The sequence below is a fragment of the Cygnus olor genome, chromosome Z (assembly GCF_009769625.2).
Source record: "Cygnus olor isolate bCygOlo1 chromosome Z, bCygOlo1.pri.v2, whole genome shotgun sequence".
Classification (NCBI taxonomy): domain Eukaryota; kingdom Metazoa; phylum Chordata; class Aves; order Anseriformes; family Anatidae; genus Cygnus; species Cygnus olor.
The window spans coordinates 9,938,949-9,957,707 of NC_049198.1; the positions used below are offsets into that span (position 1 = coordinate 9,938,949).

Sequence of the window (18,759 nt, forward strand, 5' to 3'; positions counted from 1 at the left end):
GAAAACACCAAAAGCTGCACGCTGAAGCAATCTTCAGGGGCCACAAGGTGAAGAAGACACAAAAAGCTCCACTGAGCATCACTCTTCAAGAGCCACACTGAAGATAACTTGAAAAGCTGAATGATGAAGCAATCCTCAGCAGAAACGTGGTGTGGAGAACCACAAAAGCTGTACGATGAAAGGTCCTCAGAGGAAAGGCACTGAAGGGAACACAAAAAGCTGGATGCAGAAGCTCTCCTCAAGTCGCAGTGAAGAGAGCAACCAAAGGTGCTCGGCAAAGCACTCCTCAGAGGCTGCAGTGAAGAAATCCCAAAAGCTGCACGATGAAGCAATCCTCAGGGAAAACGTGGTGAACACAACCCGAAAACCTGCATGATGAAGTTCTCCTCAGGGTCGTAGTGAGGAAAACACAAATAGCTGCCCGATGAAGCTTTCCTCAGGGGAAAAGTGGTGAACGGAACCCCAGAAGCTGCACGATGCAGAACTCCTCACACGCCACAGTGAAGAAAACACCAAAAGCTGCACGCTGAAGAACTCCTCAGGGGACATGTGGTATGGGGAACCCCAAAAGCTGCATGATGCAGAACTCAATGGTCGCAAAGTGAAGAAGACACTAAAAGCTGCTCAACAAAGCACTCCTCAGAGGCTGCAGGGAAGAAACAACAAAAGCTGCACAATGAAGCAATCCTCAGGGCCTGGAACAAGAAAAAAAAGACAAGAAAACAAAAAACAAACCACCAAACTTTGGAAGATGAAGCACTTCTCAGGGGCAACAAGGTGAAACAAAACGAAAAGTTGCATGAGGAAGATTTCACCAGGGAGAACATGGTGAGGAGAACCCCAAGAGCTGCACGATGCAGAACTCCTCAGAACCGTAAAGAAGAAAACACCAAAAGCTGCACGATGAAGAACTCCTCGGGGCCACAGAGAACAAATCACCAAAAGCTGGCCAATGAAGATCTCCACAAGGCCGTAATGAAGAGAAACCCAAAAGCTGCATGATGAAGCAATCTTCAGGGCCGCAGTGAAGAAAACACCTAAAGCTGCACAATGACGCAATACTCAGGGGCCTGAACCAAGAAAAAAACACACCACATGTTGGAGGATGAAGCACTTCTCAGGGGCAACAAGGTGAAAACAATACCAAGAAATGCACAATGAAGCTCTCTCAAGGAAAACATGGTGAGGAGAACCCCAAGAGCTGCACGATGCACAACTCCTCATAGGTCACAGTGAAGAAAACACCAAAAGCTGCACGCTGAAGCAATCTTCAGGGGCCACAAGGTGAAGAAGACACAAAAAGCTCCACTGAGCATCACTCTTCAAGAGCCACACTGAAGATAACTTGAAAAGCTGAATGATGAAGCAATCCTCAGCAGAAACGTGGTGTGGAGAACCACAAAAGCTGTACGATGAAAAGGTCCTCAGAGGAAAGGCACTGAAGGGAACACAAAAAGCTGGATGCAGAAGCTCTCCTCAAGTCGCAGTGAAGAGAGCAACCAAAGGTGCTCGGCAAAGCACTCCTCAGAGGCTGCAGTGAAGAAATCCCAAAAGCTGCACGATGAAGCAATCCTCAGGGAAAACGTGGTGAACACAACCCGAAAACCTGCATGATGAAGTTCTCCTCAGGGTCGTAGTGAGGAAAACACAAATAGCTGCCCGATGAAGCTTTCCTCAGGGGAAAAGTGGTGAACGGAACCCCAGAAGCTGCACGATGCAGAACTCCTCACACGCCACAGTGAAGAAAACACCAAAAGCTGCACGCTGAAGAACTCCTCAGGGGACATGTGGTATGGGGAACCCCAAAAGCTGCATGATGCAGAACTCAATGGTCGCAAAGTGAAGAAGACACTAAAAGCTGCTCAACAAAGCACTCCTCAGAGGCTGCAGGGAAGAAACAACAAAAGCTGCACAATGAAGCAATCCTCAGGGCCTGGAACAAGAAAAAAAAGACAAGAAAAACAAAAAACAAACCACCAAACTTTGGAAGATGAAGCACTTCTCAGGGGCAACAAGGTGAAAACAAAACGAAAAGTTGCATGAGGAAGATTTCACCAGGGAGAACATGGTGAGGAGAACCCCAAGAGCTGCACGATGCAGAACTCCTCAGAACCGTAAAGAAGAAAACACCAAAAGCTGCACGATGAAGAACTCCTCGGGGCCACAGAGAACAAATCACCAAAAGCTGGCCAATGAAGATCTCCACAAGGCCGTAATGAAGAGAAACCCAAAAGCTGCATGATGAAGCAATCTTCAGGGCCGCAGTGAAGAAACAACAAAAGCTGCACAATGACGCAATACTCAGGGGCCTGAACCAAGAAAAAAACACACCACATGTTGGAGGATGAAGCACTTCTCAGGGGCAACAAGGTGAAAACAATACCAAGAAATGCACAATGAAGCTCTCTCAAGGAAAACATGGTGAGGAGAACCCCAAGAGCTGCACGATGCAGAACTCCTCATAGGTCACAGTGAAGAAAACACCAAAAGCTGCACGCTGAAGCAATCTTCAGGGGCCACAAGGTGAAGAAGACACAAAAAGCTCCACTGAGCATCACTCTTCAAGAGCCACACTGAAGATAACTTGAAAAGCTGAATGATGAAGCAATCCTCAGCAGAAACGTGGTGTGGAGAACCACAAAAGCTGTACGATGAAAAGGTCCTCAGAGGAAAGGCACTGAAGGGAACACAAAAAGCTGGATGCAGAAGCTCTCCTCAAGTCGCAGTGAAGAGAGCAACCAAAGGTGCTCGGCAAAGCACTCCTCAGAGGCTGCAGTGAAGAAATCCCAAAAGCTGCACGATGAAGCAATCCTCAGGGAAAACGTGGTGAACACAACCCGAAAACCTGCATGATGAAGTTCTCCTCAGGGTCGTAGTGAGGAAAACACAAATAGCTGCCCGATGAAGCTTTCCTCAGGGGAAAAGTGGTGAACGGAACCCCAGAAGCTGCACGATGCAGAACTCCTCACACGCCACAGTGAAGAAAACACCAAAAGCTGCACGCTGAAGAACTCCTCAGGGGACATGTGGTATGGGGAACCCCAAAAGCTGCATGATGCAGAACTCAATGGTCGCAAAGTGAAGAAGACACTAAAAGCTGCTCAACAAAGCACTCCTCAGAGGCTGCAGGGAAGAAACAACAAAAGCTGCACAATGAAGCAATCCTCAGGGCCTGGAACAAGAAAAAAAAAGACAAAAAAAACAAAAAACAAACCACCAAACTTTGGAAGATGAAGCACTTCTCAGGGGCAACAAGGTGAAAACAAAACGAAAAGTTGCATGAGGAAGATTTCACCAGGGAGAACATGGTGAGGAGAACCCCAAGAGCTGCACGATGCAGAACTCCTCAGAACCGTAAAGAAGAAAACACCAAAAGCTGCACGATGAAGAACTCCTCGGGGCCACAGAGAACAAATCACCAAAAGCTGGCCAATGAAGATCTCCACAAGGCCGTAATGAAGAGAAACCCAAAAGCTGCATGATGAAGCAATCTTCAGGGCCGCAGTGAAGAAAACACCTAAAGCTGCACAATGACGCAATACTCAGGGGCCTGAACCAAGAAAAAAACACACCACATGTTGGAGGATGAAGCACTTCTCAGGGGCAACAAGGTGAAAACAATACCAAGAAATGCACAATGAAGCTCTCTCAAGGAAAACATGGTGAGGAGAACCCCAAGAGCTGCACGATGCACAACTCCTCATAGGTCACAGTGAAGAAAACACCAAAAGCTGCACGCTGAAGCAATCTTCAGGGGCCACAAGGTGAAGAAGACACAAAAAGCTCCACTGAGCATCACTCTTCAAGAGCCACACTGAAGATAACTTGAAAAGCTGAATGATGAAGCAATCCTCAGCAGAAACGTGGTGTGGAGAACCACAAAAGCTGTACGATGAAAAGGTCCTCAGAGGAAAGGCACTGAAGGGAACACAAAAGCTGGATGCAGAAGCTCTCCTCAAGTCGCAGTGAAGAGAGCAACCAAAGGTGCTCGGCAAAGCACTCCTCAGAGGCTGCAGTGAAGAAATCCCAAAAGCTGCACGATGAAGCAATCCTCAGGGAAAACGTGGTGAACACAACCCGAAAACCTGCATGATGAAGTTCTCCTCAGGGTCGTAGTGAGGAAAACACAAATAGCTGCCCGATGAAGCTTTCCTCAGGGGAAAAGTGGTGAACGGAACCCCAGAAGCTGCACGATGCAGAACTCCTCACACGCCACAGTGAAGAAAACACCAGAAGCTGCACGCTGAAGAACTCCTCAGGGGACATGTGGTATGGGGAACCCCAAAAGCTGCATGATGCAGAACTCAATGGTCGCAAAGTGAAGAAGACACTAAAAGCTGCTCAACAAAGCACTCCTCAGAGGCTGCAGGGAAGAAACAACAAAAGCTGCACAATGAAGCAATCCTCAGGGCCTGGAACAAGAAAAAAAAAGACAAGAAAACAAAAAACAAACCACCAAACTTTGGAAGATGAAGCACTTCTCAGGGGCAACAAGGTGAAAACAAAACGAAAAGTTGCATGAGGAAGATTTCACCAGGGAGAACATGGTGAGGAGAACCCCAAGAGCTGCACGATGCAGAACTCCTCAGAACCGTAAAGAAGAAAACACCAAAAGCTGCACGATGAAGAACTCCTCGGGGCCACAGAGAACAAATCACCAAAAGCTGGCCAATGAAGATCTCCACAAGGCCGTAATGAAGAGAAACCCAAAAGCTGCATGATGAAGCAATCTTCAGGGCCGCAGTGAAGAAAACACCTAAAGCTGCACAATGACGCAATACTCAGGGGCCTGAACCAAGAAAAAAACACACCACATGTTGGAGGATGAAGCACTTCTCAGGGGCAACAAGGTGAAAACAATACCAAGAAATGCACAATGAAGCTCTCTCAAGGAAAACATGGTGAGGAGAACCCCAAGAGCTGCACGATGCAGAACTCCTCATAGGTCACAGTGAAGAAAACACCAAAAGCTGCACGCTGAAGCAATCTTCAGGGGCCACAAGGTGAAGAAGACACAAAAAGCTCCACTGAGCATCACTCTTCAAGAGCCACACTGAAGATAACTTGAAAAGCTGAATGATGAAGCAATCCTCAGCAGAAACGTGGTGTGGAGAACCACAAAAGCTGTACGATGAAAAGGTCCTCAGAGGAAAGGCACTGAAGGGAACACAAAAAGCTGGATGCAGAAGCTCTCCTCAAGTCGCAGTGAAGAGAGCAACCAAAGGTGCTCGGCAAAGCACTCCTCAGAGGCTGCAGTGAAGAAATCCCAAAAGCTGCACGATGAAGCAATCCTCAGGGAAAACGTGGTGAACACAACCCGAAAACCTGCATGATGAAGTTCTCCTCAGGGTCGTAGTGAGGAAAACACAAATAGCTGCCCGATGAAGCTTTCCTCAGGGGAAAAGTGGTGAACGGAACCCCAGAAGCTGCACGATGCAGAACTCCTCACACGCCACAGTGAAGAAAACACCAAAAGCTGCACGCTGAAGAACTCCTCAGGGGACATGTGGTATGGGGAACCCCAAAAGCTGCATGATGCAGAACTCAATGGTCGCAAAGTCAAGAAGACACTAAAAGCTGCTCAACAAAGCACTCCTCAGAGGCTGCAGGGAAGAAACAACAAAAGCTGCACAATGAAGCAATCCTCAGGGCCTGGAACAAGAAAAAAAAGACAAGAAAACAAAAAACAAACCACCAAACTTTGGAAGATGAAGCACTTCTCAGGGGCAACAAGGTGAAAACAAAACAAAAAGTTGCATGAGGAAGATTTCACCAGGGAGAACATGGTGAGGAGAACCCCAAGAGCTGCACGATGCAGAACTCCTCAGAACCGTAAAGAAGAAAACACCAAAAGCTGCACGATGAAGAACTCCTCGGGGCCACAGAGAACAAATCACCAAAAGCTGGCCAATGAAGATCTCCACAAGGCCGTAATGAAGAGAAACCCAAAAGCTGCATGATGAAGCAATCTTCAGGGCCGCAGTGAAGAAAACACCTAAAGCTGCACAATGACGCAATACTCAGGGGCCTGAACCAAGAAAAAAAACACACCACATGTTGGAGGATGAAGCACTTCTCAGGGGCAACAAGGTGAAAACAATACCAAGAAATGCACAATGAAGCTCTCTCAAGGAAAACATGGTGAGGAGAACCCCAAGAGCTGCACGATGCACAACTCCTCATAGGTCACAGTGAAGAAAACACCAAAAGCTGCACGCTGAAGCAATCTTCAGGGGCCACAAGGTGAAGAAGACACAAAAAGCTCCACTGAGCATCACTCTTCAAGAGCCACACTGAAGATAACTTGAAAAGCTGAATGATGAAGCAATCCTCAGCAGAAACGTGGTGTGGAGAACCACAAAAGCTGTACGATGAAAATGTCCTCAGAGGAAAGGCACTGAAGGGAACACAAAAAGCTGGATGCAGAAGCACTCCTCAAGTCGCTGTGAAGAAAGCAACCAAAGAAGTAGTTCACATAACCAGTTTGTCCTTGTCCCATTCAAATCTCCCGAATAGGATACACATTTGGTGTTAGTATTGTTAGTATCAGGGAAGGCAAAATTCTCAGTATCTCTTCAACATTGTTCTAATTCTTCCAGAGCCTAGAGTGAGCTCCTTCTGCATGGTCAGTGTCAATTGCAGTCCCTGTCTCCCTTCCTTGAGCATCTGCTGCTGCCTCCGGTGCAAGATTAGGATTAGAGGGAGCGTAACTTGATTCCTCTCCAAAAAGGAGTCTTATTGTTTACAGATAAATTTAAAGCCTGAATTTTCATCAGGCCTGTGTTCTGGCCAAAATACTGAAGTTTCATTTATTGGCTTTTTAGGCCAGACAATTAGGAAGTGTCATCTTAGGCCATTCTATGAAGGCCTAAGAAGTTTTTTCCCCAATATTTTTGAGATCAGTCAAATTCATCCCATTTGATCTACATACATACAGCAACTAGCATTAATCAGAGTGCACGCTCCTCCTGGTGAGGTTAGTAATAAATCTACTATCATTTGAATCTGGAGTACAATTTTGTGACAAACTTGTTACCTGCTCTTGTAGTGCCTGGACTGCATCCAGAGTGTTCTCTTCTAGTTCTTCAATTATAGCTGAGATAGTTACAATAGCTTTTTCTAATTCACTCACCCCTAACCAAGGTGAAAACCACCTTGCAAAGCTGTGAAATGCCCTGTTTCTTTTTACTAGAGGACTATCAGGGGACCTCTTAATTCTGCATGGGTTCTCAAGGGGGCTTTGGCTTTGCGGGTCTTCAATAATAGTTAAGTTTGGAATTATTGTCCCCAGGGTGCAAGCTCCCTTCCATCCTAGGGGCAACACTTTCATGGCTTTATGGCCACATAGCCAGTACCCCACCCCTCACCCTTCTTTTTCTCCCACTTCCAGGGAGTGTTCCCTGGAAACACTCTAGTTCTGTGCAATTCAATTCCTTTTACTCATTAATTCATTAAGAATTCTTCAAAGGAGAAGTTAAAGGTTTACAAGAGTTAGTTTTTTAACTGTTTTAACCTTAAAAGTCTCTGTTAAGACAGTCTCTCACATATCATCACGTTAGATGATGCGTTTACTGGGTATAATGAGTCCACCCTTTTTCACACATTCTTACTGCCCTTTCAATAAACAGGAGCACTTGGAACGGTCTGTCCCACTCAGGTTGTAACTTCGATTCTCTCCATGTTCGCATCAAACCCGATCTCCTGCTTGGAATAGATGCATCGGGGCTTCCAAGGGTGTGCTTAGAGCTAACAATCCACAGGTCCTGAGAGATGACAAAGAGGACGACAGTGTGGTCTGTAGGTTCGTGCCCAGTGTGCTGCACCAATAAGTACATGGAGTCAGAATCCACATGAAGGTCTTTTAATTCAATAATTAATTATATAACTCTGCAGAGTCAGGCGCTTGGCGATCTTTCGCAAAGCAAGCACACCTCTGACTCGAATCACCGTCATTTACACACAGCAAACTTGTGAAAACTATCTCTTTGGCTATTTTTGATTGGCTATTACAGCTCACCCAACTTAAGAGGGGGGGGAGGATGGGACACCAAGTCCCACATTAGCATGCATTAGCATTTTGATGGGTGTTATTTTAACACGTTACTGTCCCTTAATGAGCAAAAGGGTACTAGAGGTCAGTCTGGAGCTGGTTTTCTCCTTCTTCTTTTTTACTTTTTATCCCTTACCTTCCTTGCTTCTGTTAGCTGGAGGCTACCTGTCTCTCCCTTTCCTTATTTTCTCAGCTAAAACACTACACAAGCTATAGAAAGACTACACAAGCTACAGGCCTCCCTATTTTCTTCAAAGGACGTATTGGGAGGTTGCCAGAGCTGCTTCTCCAATCTGTGAGGTAGTTCTTTGTCTGGGTGAATGATGCTGTCATGGACAGAAGACAAGCTCTGAGTCCATTGGAACTGCTCCTCCCACCACTGTATTAGCTCATCTTGGTGGAGACTCTTGTGCACAATGTTCCCTGTTTCTGGTGAGTGGATGGAGGAGGAGACCTTAGCCAATACCTCTTCAGCTCTGCTGCCTGCCTTGGAGATATGCTTCTGAGGCCTGCAGTGCCTGGGGGCTGTCAGGGTTACCTGCCGCCATCCCCACCTTTGCTGGCACCGGCCATCACCCTGTGGGCACAGAAGCACAGCTTAGTGACCAACCTGGGAAGGGACCCACAGGACTCCTTCCAACACCTCCTGGCCCCCAGTCCCAAAGCCCCGAGTCTCCCAGCCCCGAGACCCTCCACCCTCAAGCCCCTTATACCTGTCAGCATCGACCCCTGGTGAGCATGGAGATCCCGGCCACCAGAAGCAGGAGGCTGGGGATGATGAGAAAGCTGCTGTCGACCATCGCTCACAGCCAGGTACGACCGCACTGGCAGATGTGGGGTGGTGGCCGGTGCTTTATAGGGACACGGCCATGAGGTCACAGACAGCACGTGGCAACGCCTCTGTGAGGTCACAGCCCCCAGCCCACGTTGAAGCAGGCTGGTGCCCCTGTGATGCATCCTGTGGGGAGCGTGGGGGACTGATCCCAGCCCCGAGCAAGGAGCCTGGGGGGAGCCATCCTGGTGCCCCACACTCCAAGCGTCTGTGGGGTCAGGGCAATGCCATCCTGGTTGTGTTGAGTGCATCGAGGCCATCCAGGAGCTGCAGCAGCTGGTGCTGTCAGCACTGCCCAGGTGTGAGGCTGCTGCGCTGAGGCCTGACTTCCGGCAAGCAGCATGAAAGGACCTGGAGGAGCTGGTGGAGCAGGGCAGCCTGTCCTGCTGTGGCTACAGCTACCCCAGGAGCAAGAGCTTTCCTGGGAGCTGGAGCAACGTCTCCCTGGACTGGCATAGAGGAGCCCTCACAGAGCCAGTGCGTCCATGCCACCCAGCACCCACGAAGCAGGGAGCAGCTGGTGTGTGCTCCAGCATCCAGCCACCAGCAATGCGGCTGATCATGCACAAGAGTCTCCTTTGCCCAGATGAGGGACGACATTGGTGGGAGGAGGTGTCCTGGCAGCCTTTTGGCTTGTGCATGGCCCTCCCAGCTTTTCTCAGCCCAGCCAACATGGCATTGCAAAAAGACCAGGGCTGCCTAACTGACTTCACCCCCACCCCAGGATTGTGTGTAGCTGACAGGAAGGACAGGAGCCAACCCCACATTGCAGCGCCCGTCAGCATGCAGCTGAGGCATGCAGCTGAGCGCAGCAAGCTCTGCATGCACACAGCAAGAAAGTGCCTAGAAGTAAAGCTGCAATACTTCCCTGGGCCAGTGCAGCTGTCTGTGGAAGAGCTGCAATAAACAATGTCCAAAAACCCCCATGCTGGGTCTGCCCCCCTACCACCACAAATTCCCTGTGTCCACTTCCTCAAGCCCAAACCCCTCCTCCATCCAGACCAGGTCAAGCAGAAGGAGCTTGGGACATTCATCACCAGTCCAGTGGCCTGTGGGGAGCGTGGGGGACCAGGATGGCTCCCCGGGCTCCTTTCTCTGGGCCAGAGTCACAGCCCACTGCCCAGCTCCAGCTGTGTCTGACAGCTCTTCCTGTTCCCCACCGCAAGCTGCTTAGTCTGCCACACTACGCAGATTCGCTGTCACAGCGTGATCACTGTATAACTTAGCGAAGACAAATGCAGCCAGGGAATAGACTGCAGGGCATAAAGAAGCCCGGAGCTGTTAAAGGAGAGTGTAATTATGTATGGAGCACTGGGACCCATCCATCCAGCCCTGCCCCACTCTTCTCATACCAAGTTGGGAGAGAAGGGTTCTTGGTGCGGACTACGCCAACGAGGGCCTCACGCTTCCATAGAAGCATAGAATATCCCAAGTTAGAAGGGAACCACCTGGATCATCGAGCCCAACTCCTGGCTCCACAAAGGACCAAAAAACCAAACCCGATGTCTGAGAGCATTGTCTAAACACTGCATGGACTCTGACAGGTTAAGTGCTGCGACCACATCCCTGGGGACCCTGTTCCAGTGCCCCCAGTACAACAGGAACACAGAAATACTGGAGTGAGTCCAGTGGACGGCTTCGAAGATGATTAAAGGACTGGAGCACCTGTTGTACAAGGATAGGCTAAGAGAACTGGGACTCTTTATCCGGGAAAAGAGAAGACTGAGGAGAGACCTCATCAATGTGTTTAAATTTCTGAGGGGAGGGTGTCGAGAGGATGGAGCCTGTCTCTTTTCAGTTCTACCCAGCAACAGGATGAGAGGCAATGGATACAAACTGAAGCACACGAGGGTCCTGGCTGAATATGAGAGGGCATTCCTTTACTGTGAGGGTGACCGAGCACTTGAACAAGTTGCCCAGAGAGGTTGTGGAGTCTCCTTCTCTGGAGATATTTTAAGAAATGTGCCTGGATGCCATCCTGCACAGTGTGCTCTGTGTGATCCTGCTCGGCAGGGGGTTTGGACTAGATGATCTTCAGAGGTCCCTTCCAACCTCAGCCATTCTGTGATTCTGTGACCACCCTCTCAGTGAAGAACTGGTCCCAGCCACCCAGCTTCACCCTCCCCTGTCACAGCTCCGTGCCCTTCCCTCGGTCCTGTTGCTGTCCTCTGGCAGCTCAGCGCCTGCCCCTCTGCTCCCCGTATGAGGAAGCTGCAGGCCGCCATGAGGCCTCCTCTCAGCCTCCTCTAAGCTGGGAAGGAGCTCTTTATTACTTCTGGTCCCACTTGATGGCAGAATTCTCAGCACAACTGCTTGACTTTTGCTAAAATGAGCAGTCAAGGAAGGGCTTTATTAAGGGCCGGTGTCATGGGGCAATAATGCCATCTCACAGGCCTGGCGGGACCGACCCACGCACTCAGGCAGCCTTTTCTTGCTGCTTCCTTTCCAAAGCCTGCACTCCAGGCAAAACTGCATATTTTCCTCACTCTGCAGTCTGGCTTTGTACACTAAAGAGTTGCTCTTCTCCTTTTTAAAGTTCTCTTTCACTCTGCTCTTTCTCTCTTGGCCATTTCATCAGCTTTGCCTCTTGCTGAGTGATGGCTTGCTACCATTTTATGCACATAATCGTAGCACCGACAGTGATTAGTTGAGCAGACAAGCAGGTTACAGATACGGTCATCAGCCCTCTGCATATGTATTTCAGCAACACCTTAAGAACATTTTCAAAGCTTTTACCGGTGCCTGGTCCCACCCCAATAGTAAGAAGGTGTTTCCCTTGAGGGTGCTTCTCTTTTTTTACATCTGCTTTTTATTTTTGTCTTGGTACATAATGTGAACTGCTGCTGTTCACAAGGGTCAACAAGAGCTCCTTTGGCACCTGACATGTGGTCAGTAATACCACTGTGTGTTGTATTGCTATTTGAAATCTCGACGTGACCTCGGTTTGTGAAGTTTTTCTGCACTCTACTGGAGCATTTGTGATACCTTCTATTCCCTGCATAGGTTTGCCGTTGTCTTTTCTCATGCCGTTAGTCCTAACCGTGGTCAAGAGTGCTCTGGTGAATCTGTGCAAGTTTCTTGGGAGGTTGACCAGAGAGTCACTACTGTTTGCAATTTGTGTCTGTGTTTCTGTTCTTCACCCAGATGGGTGTTGGCCTTTGAATTTGCCTACCTAAGGTGGCCTGTCTTCTTGAAAGCCAGTAAAATAACCTAAAGCGCCCCTTGCCCTGTTTCCTGCCCATGAGTTCAGGTTGGTGGGGGTTGCTGCCACAATGATCACATCTTCCTGCCACTTGTAGGGCCATGGAAACAAGAGCAGAAATCTGCTTGATTTCCTTCTGTTGCACCTGCCTGTATCTGTTGAAGAGCTGAGTTACTTTACCAGCTTTCTGCTCATTTGCTGTGGGTATGTAGAAACAAGTACGCTTCTAGTTTCCTGGAAATGGAAGCTCCATATTTTGGCAAAACTGATTATGTTTATTATGAACCACAGTAATGTCTTGAAAGAATTTTCGTATTTCTAGCTCTCTAGCCAGTGTAGCAGGAGCAATGGCAGGACTATGCGTAAATCCTGCAGCAAGCACGTAAACGCATATTGTAGTCCCTGCCAGGTACAAGCAGGTCCCTCCCTATCTGTCTCCAGTGTTGAATCATAAAAACACATCCTACATGTCTACTGTGTCCATCCGTGGAAAGGCCCGTTCATTAGAAAAATAGACTTTATCAGTTCAGCTGGGAATAGACAAAGTAACCAGTGCAGTGGCAGCATTCAGGGCTGTGTAATCTGTGGGTTGCCACGTGCCCTTTTGTGGGCCTGAAAGTTGTGGTTTTGCAGGGGAAAATGCCACTAACCTTGCATATTCAAAAGTGATTGTGCAGGCATAATGGTGGTATAACAGTGCCGAGTATGTTAAGAAGGTAGGGGGACAGTGGAAGTTCCCAGTGTCTAGTCAAGACAGAAGAAGTCCCTCTAGTCACAAGAGAAGAAGGGGAAAGAAAAAAACAAAAAACAAAAAAAAAACACCAACAACAAAAAAGGAGACATTAAAAGTCGGTCAAATAAAATTGTATAATGGTATAGTAATAAGCGTCAAGTAGGTTGCAAACCTGTAGTACTCAGCAGTGAGGAAACAGGGAAGGACTCAAACTTTGGATAATCGGGGCTATAAGGTTATGATACACCTCTGCTGCGCGCTCCTGCTTGTAGGGCGCCCACCACTGCAATCACCAATAAAATGCTAGTTCAGTGAGATCCTCGCCTGAGCCTGTGTTACTGGCTGCAGGTTGTTTCTCATTCTTTGGAGTCTCAATGGTCAACGCAGGGGAACTGTAGTTTTTAACAGACCATTATGTTTCTCAGCCTTTCTGAGGCTTCTGGATGATATGGCTGTGAGACATCCATTCAGTGCAGTTTCTGGTCCAGGAGCTAGGAAGAATATTTTCGGAATGATTCCCATTCTCTGACTCTGTTCTCTCAGGGGTGTCACGATGCCGTACAACTTGCTTTAAAAGGCCCAAGATAGTGTTTGGGCAGCGGTGTGATTTACTTGGTATGTTTTAAGCAACCTGCTAGTTGCTTTCACTATGGTGAGTCTGTAGTGCTTGCCTTGCAGGGTCATGGTAGCAGTCCAATATAGACAATCCGCCAGGCCTCACCCTAACAAAAACCTAGCCAGTGCCGTCTAGTCCAGGAAGACTACTTGTGTAGCTTGCTTGCTTGCTGCACTTGTTTCACATTTTGGGGGGATCTGTGCGATGGCATCAATGGTCAGGTCCCACTCCTTGATCAAGAGCACACCTGTATGTGCCATCTGTCCCTAGATGTCTGGATGTTTCATTGGCCCATCGAGCCAACAGCTCACCCCTAAGTTCCCAGTCCAGGTCTATCTGAGACACACTTTTGCAGGCTGTTTTACCTGGTCATTGCTCCCATGTTCTTTAGTGGTGTGCTTCTTGGACACGTGAGTATTTCCATGCTGTAATTTTACATCAGCGTTTTTGTCTGGGCAGCATGTCTTGTCACGATGCAGCAACCCAGACTGGTTCATATCTGTGCTGCCAATTGGTTTGCTTCCACAGCTGTAGACAGCCCCCCAGGGCATTCACTACCATTCCATGAGTCAGCAGACCAGGCTGCACAGGTCCTTCCAACCACAGCCGTTCTTGATTCTGTGATTCCTGAGGAGCAATGGCAGTGTTCAAGGCTGGATAATCTCCTGAGAGTCACCACTTGCCATTTGGAGTCTTTACTGGCACCAGAGAAGAACTGCAGGGGCGATGAGACTTGACAGTGCTTCCCCATTCTTCCAGTTCTTTTACCAGTTTGCTAAAAGGAGGGGTTGTGGTTTAACCCAGCAGACAGCTAAGCACCACACAGCCGTTTGCTCACTCCTCAACAGTGGGACTGGGGAGAGAACCAGAAAAAAGGTAAAACTCATGGGTTGAGATAATGACAATTTAATAGCAAAAGAAAAGGAAGGGATGATAATAGTAGTAAAATGGAATATACAAAGTAACTGATGCACAACGCAATTGCTTACAACCTGCTGACCAATGCCAGCCTGTCCCAGACAGTGGCGGCACACCCTGGCCAACTCCCCAAGTTTTATTGTTCAGCATGACGCAATATGGTATGAGACATCCCTTTGGCCAGCTGGGGTCAGCTGTCCTGGTTCTGTCCCTCCCAGCTCCTTGTGCAGCCCTGGTCTCCTCGATGGCAGGGCAGTGTGAGGAGCTGAAACGTGCTTGGCTCCATATAAGCACTGCTACACAATAATTAAAATATTGTCTGTTATCAGCATTCTTCTCTTCCTAAATCCAGAACACAGTACATTACTGCATACTAGGAAGAAAACGCTATCTCAGCTGAAACCAGGAAAGGACGGATGGCATCAGAAGGGACCTGTAGTGTGTCAGACTAAGCAGCTTGTGGTGGGGGACAGGAGCAGCTGTCGGACACAGCTGGAGCTGGGAAGTGGCCTCTGACCCCAGCCCCGAGCGAACAGACTGGGGGAGCCATCCTGATCCCCCACCTCCCCACAGGATGCAGCACAGGGGCACCAGCCTGCTTCAACGTGGGCTGGGGGCTGTGACCTCACAGAGGCGTTGCCACGTGCTGTCTGTGACCTCATGGCCATGACCCTATAAAGCACCGGCCACCACCCCACGTCTGCCAGTGCGGTCGTACCTGGCTGTGAGCGATGGTCGACGGCAGCTTTTTCCTCATCCCCGGCCTCCCTGCTTCTGGTGGCCGGGATTTCCCTGCTCTCCAGGGGTCGATGCCGACAGGTACAGGGGGTTGGAGGGTGGGGGAATTCGGGGCTGGGGGACAGGGGGCCAGGATGTGTCAGAAAGCCCCACGGGTCCCTCCCCAGGTTGGTCACTGTGTCATGCTTCTGTGCCCACAGGGTGACGGCCGACTCCGGCGAAGTTGTGGACGGCGGCAGCGGCAACCACCGGTACCGAAGCCAGGTGAGTCCCCCGTGGGTCAGCCTCAGCACCGAGCAGCCCATCCCTATGGGGCTGCAGTGGCCCTGGTGCCTCTCTCCTACTGCAGCTCAGACTCCCTCCCTGTTTTACAGGCAGCAAGAGGCCTTACCAGTCAATTACTGCGGACCACATCGCACATGAGACAATTATTCGCCCAGACGGGGGGCTGCCTTACAGAGGGGTGCAGCTCACTCGCCCTCTCAAATTGCCGATTGCCCCCCCAGCTGTTCCTGATATGGCTAAAGTGGCTCCAGGACAAGCAGCAGGACAAGAAGCAATGCCAAGGAAGGATGATCGTGGCATCTCTGGAAGAGAAGACAAATTGCTCTCTTCTATCAACACCAGCAAAAGTGTGGAAAAAACAAGTGGGCTCTCTAGAAAGAACGAGCAACCACATGGCCTGACAGCCCTCAACCTATTGAAAACAGAGACTCAGGATCGTAGGGCAGGAAACAGGGATGAAGAGCTGCGCTCTGAGGTGAGCTCCTACAGACAGCCACACAAATGGACTGCATTGTCCGGGAGAGCATTCTCCGCCCAGATGGAGGGCTGCCTGACATGAGCGGATTGTTACTTGCGGCCTCCTGTACTGCCCAGGGTAGAACCAGCCTTATTCAGCCCTAAGGACACCATCCGCAAGAGCTTCTTCCAGAAGGACGAGGGGCAGACAAGCAGAGAAAAGGAATTGCTGCGGCCTCACGGATTATCCATAGCTTCTTCAGCTGTTCCTGGCATGGCCAAAGTGGCGGCAGGACCAAAAGCAGGACCACCTACAATACAGAGAAAGGCTGATCATGGCATGACTGTGACAAGCCAGAAATTAGAGTCTTCCACTGACACCGACAGAAACATGGGGAAACCACGTGGGCTCTCCGTACAGAATCAGTGCCTGCATGGCCTGAGGGCACCCAAAACATCCAAGCTGGAGATTCAGGATTACAAGAAAGGAAAGAGGAACCAAGGGCCACACTCTGGGGTCAGCTCCTCCAGCCAGCCACCACAAATGGACTGCATTGTCCGTGAGAGCATTCTCCGCCCAGATGGAGGGCTGCCTGACATGAGCGGATTGTTACTGGCGGCCTCCTGTACTGCCCAGGGCAGAAGCAGCCTTATTCAGCCCTAAGAACACCATCCGCAAGAGCTTCTTCCAGAAGCATGAGGAGCAGACAAGCAGAGAAAATGAATTGCTGCGGCCTCACAGATTGTCCATGGCTTCTTCAGCTGTTCCTGGCATGGCCAAAGTGGCTGCAGGACCAACAGCAGGACCACCTACCATCCCAAGAAAGGCTGATCATGGCATGACTGTGAGAGACCCACAAATTACAGTCTTCCATTGGCACCGACAGAAGCATGGAGAAAGCAGTAAAACGCTCCATAGAGAACCAGTGCCCGCATGGCCTGAGAGAACCCAAAACATCCAAGATGGAGATTCAAGATTACAAGGAAGGAAAGAGGAATCAAGGGTCACACTCTGGGATCAGCTCCTCCAGCCAGCCACCACAAATGGACTGCATTGTCCGGGAGAGCATTCTCCGCCCTGATGGAGGGCTGCCTCAGAGGAAGGGGGAGTTCCTGCGGCCTTTTGGGTTGCCCATGCTCCCTTCAGCATTTCCCAGCTTGGCTAACAGGGGAAAAGGACTACCTTTGCCCCAGACAAATAGAAGAGATGGCAGGTCTGCACCTGGCAGGCACACAGACTGTGCTCTTCAAGACAAGGAATGCATAGGGAAACTGGGCGGGCTCCTCAGGAAACAGCAGCAACCCAGGACTGACAGTCGGGGCTCCACGCGATGCAACAACAGTGATCCATCAGCAAGGGGGATGATCGTTCACGAGAGGTTACTTGACCCACAAGAGGGACAACGTCACTGGGAGGACATGTCCAAGGGGCGACATCCACGAGACGACCTGTCCCAGCTACCTCTTGAACTGTCCACGGCCCCTCCAGTGCTTCCCAGCCTGGCCAACACAATTATGCATAAAGACCAGGGCTGCCAAACTGACATGATGTCATCCAAACTGGATGATGTTATCATCCTGGATCCATTTGTGTCTGATGCCAGGAATGGGAAAGAGCCCCACACTGCAGCACCTCTCAGGATCAAGAAGCTGCAGCTGAAGGAAGAGCACCGCAGCAAGCTCGGTGACCACGTAACAAAGAAGTGCCAGGAAGTACAGCTGCAACGCTTCACTGGGCCAATGCAGAGGTCCACTGGAAAGAAGCATCAAGCGCTGCCCAAAAATGCCTGTGCTGGGGCTGGCCCCCCCACCACCATGAAGTCCCTATGTCTGCTTCATCAAGCCCAAGCCCCTCCTCCATCCAGACCAGGTGAAGCAGAAGAAGCTTGGGGCATCCATCACCTGACCAGCGGCCTTGAGGACACCACGCTCCTGCCTGGTGCCTGTCTGTTTCCACAGCTCTGAGGCCCCATTCATGCCTGAGGAGCAGCGCGAGGCCCTGGAGCTGCACATCCGTGCCAAGAAGCTGCAGATCCTTGAGAAACGTCTGGGCACAAAGCATCCATCCCAGTCAGCTGTGCCCCAGGAGGAGGGTGGCAGGGCAGCCCTAAGGACCAGCGCCCTGTCCAGCATGCCCTGCAAAGCTACAGAGACATCGAGCACCTCCCGGAACCAGGGATCCCACCAGCCAGACTCTGCTGAGGCGGTGCGCAGGGAGCAAGAGGCAGAACCTGCGGGCACAGGACACTGCCCTGCAGGGCAAGGCTAACAGTCGCAGGTTGCAAGTGCGGAAAGGTGTGACAAGAGGACCGGGGGCCAGGAAGCTCACTCCTCTGGTCCAAATAAATCCTCTTCCTAGCCCCATGGTGGGAATCGTGCCCTGTTTGTGAAGCGCCGGCAGACTCACGGTGGGCTGTGCCTGTGGGCTGGAGGGGGGATGGCAGGGAAGGGGTGTCCCAGGGCAGGGGGCTTGCCCATTAGTCCACTGTGAATTCACCCATTCCTCTCTTAGTTCAGGGGTATTCTAACTGAACCTTCTCAAACTCCTAACTTGCAATTCCCAACTGGTAGCTCACAACTCATGACTTGTTTCGTCCATCCATCGACAAAATAGTTGTCTACCCAAGGGTGAGAGAGCACTTCCTTCCTCCTCTGTCACACTGCACTGGGAACCCCCTGTGCCAACCCTGGGAAGCAGCAAAGCTTCAGCAGTCCAGCTGCCGTTGGGTTCCACTTCTAAAGAGTTTGGGGAAGCTCCATAAGAAGAATAACATGCCAGAGAGAGAGCAAGAAACAATTCTAGAAGGTAATAGGGCATGTAACAGTTGATATGTGCAGGCTAGGACATCAGAATAGCTTCTTAGCATCAAAAGTGCAGCCTCACATGTTAGCCAATGCCCGTGTGTGTAGGGTTCACTTCTCATGCCCT

At 50.0% G+C, this 18,759-nt stretch overlaps 1 long non-coding RNA gene across 5 annotated transcripts; it reads right to left on the bottom strand.

Moving 5' to 3' along the window:
• Positions 1-743: 743 nt before the first annotated feature.
• LOC121061420 lies at positions 744-7,397 on the bottom strand. 5 transcript variants are annotated; one of them, XR_005815082.1, is made up of 10 exons: positions 6,205-7,397; positions 5,774-5,995; positions 5,326-5,652; positions 4,535-5,124; positions 4,086-4,412; positions 3,296-3,885; positions 2,846-3,172; positions 2,056-2,644; positions 1,607-1,933; positions 744-1,405 (listed from the first exon to the last, which is right to left on the bottom strand). It is a non-coding gene; the product is annotated as an uncharacterized LOC121061420 (long non-coding RNA). The 5 variants fall into 5 exon arrangements; XR_005815081.1 differs by having other exon boundaries at positions 4,535-4,756; positions 4,965-5,124; positions 5,774-7,397; XR_005815083.1 differs by having other exon boundaries at positions 3,296-3,517; positions 3,726-3,885; positions 5,774-7,397.
• Between the last annotated feature and the right edge of the window lie 11,362 nt (positions 7,398-18,759).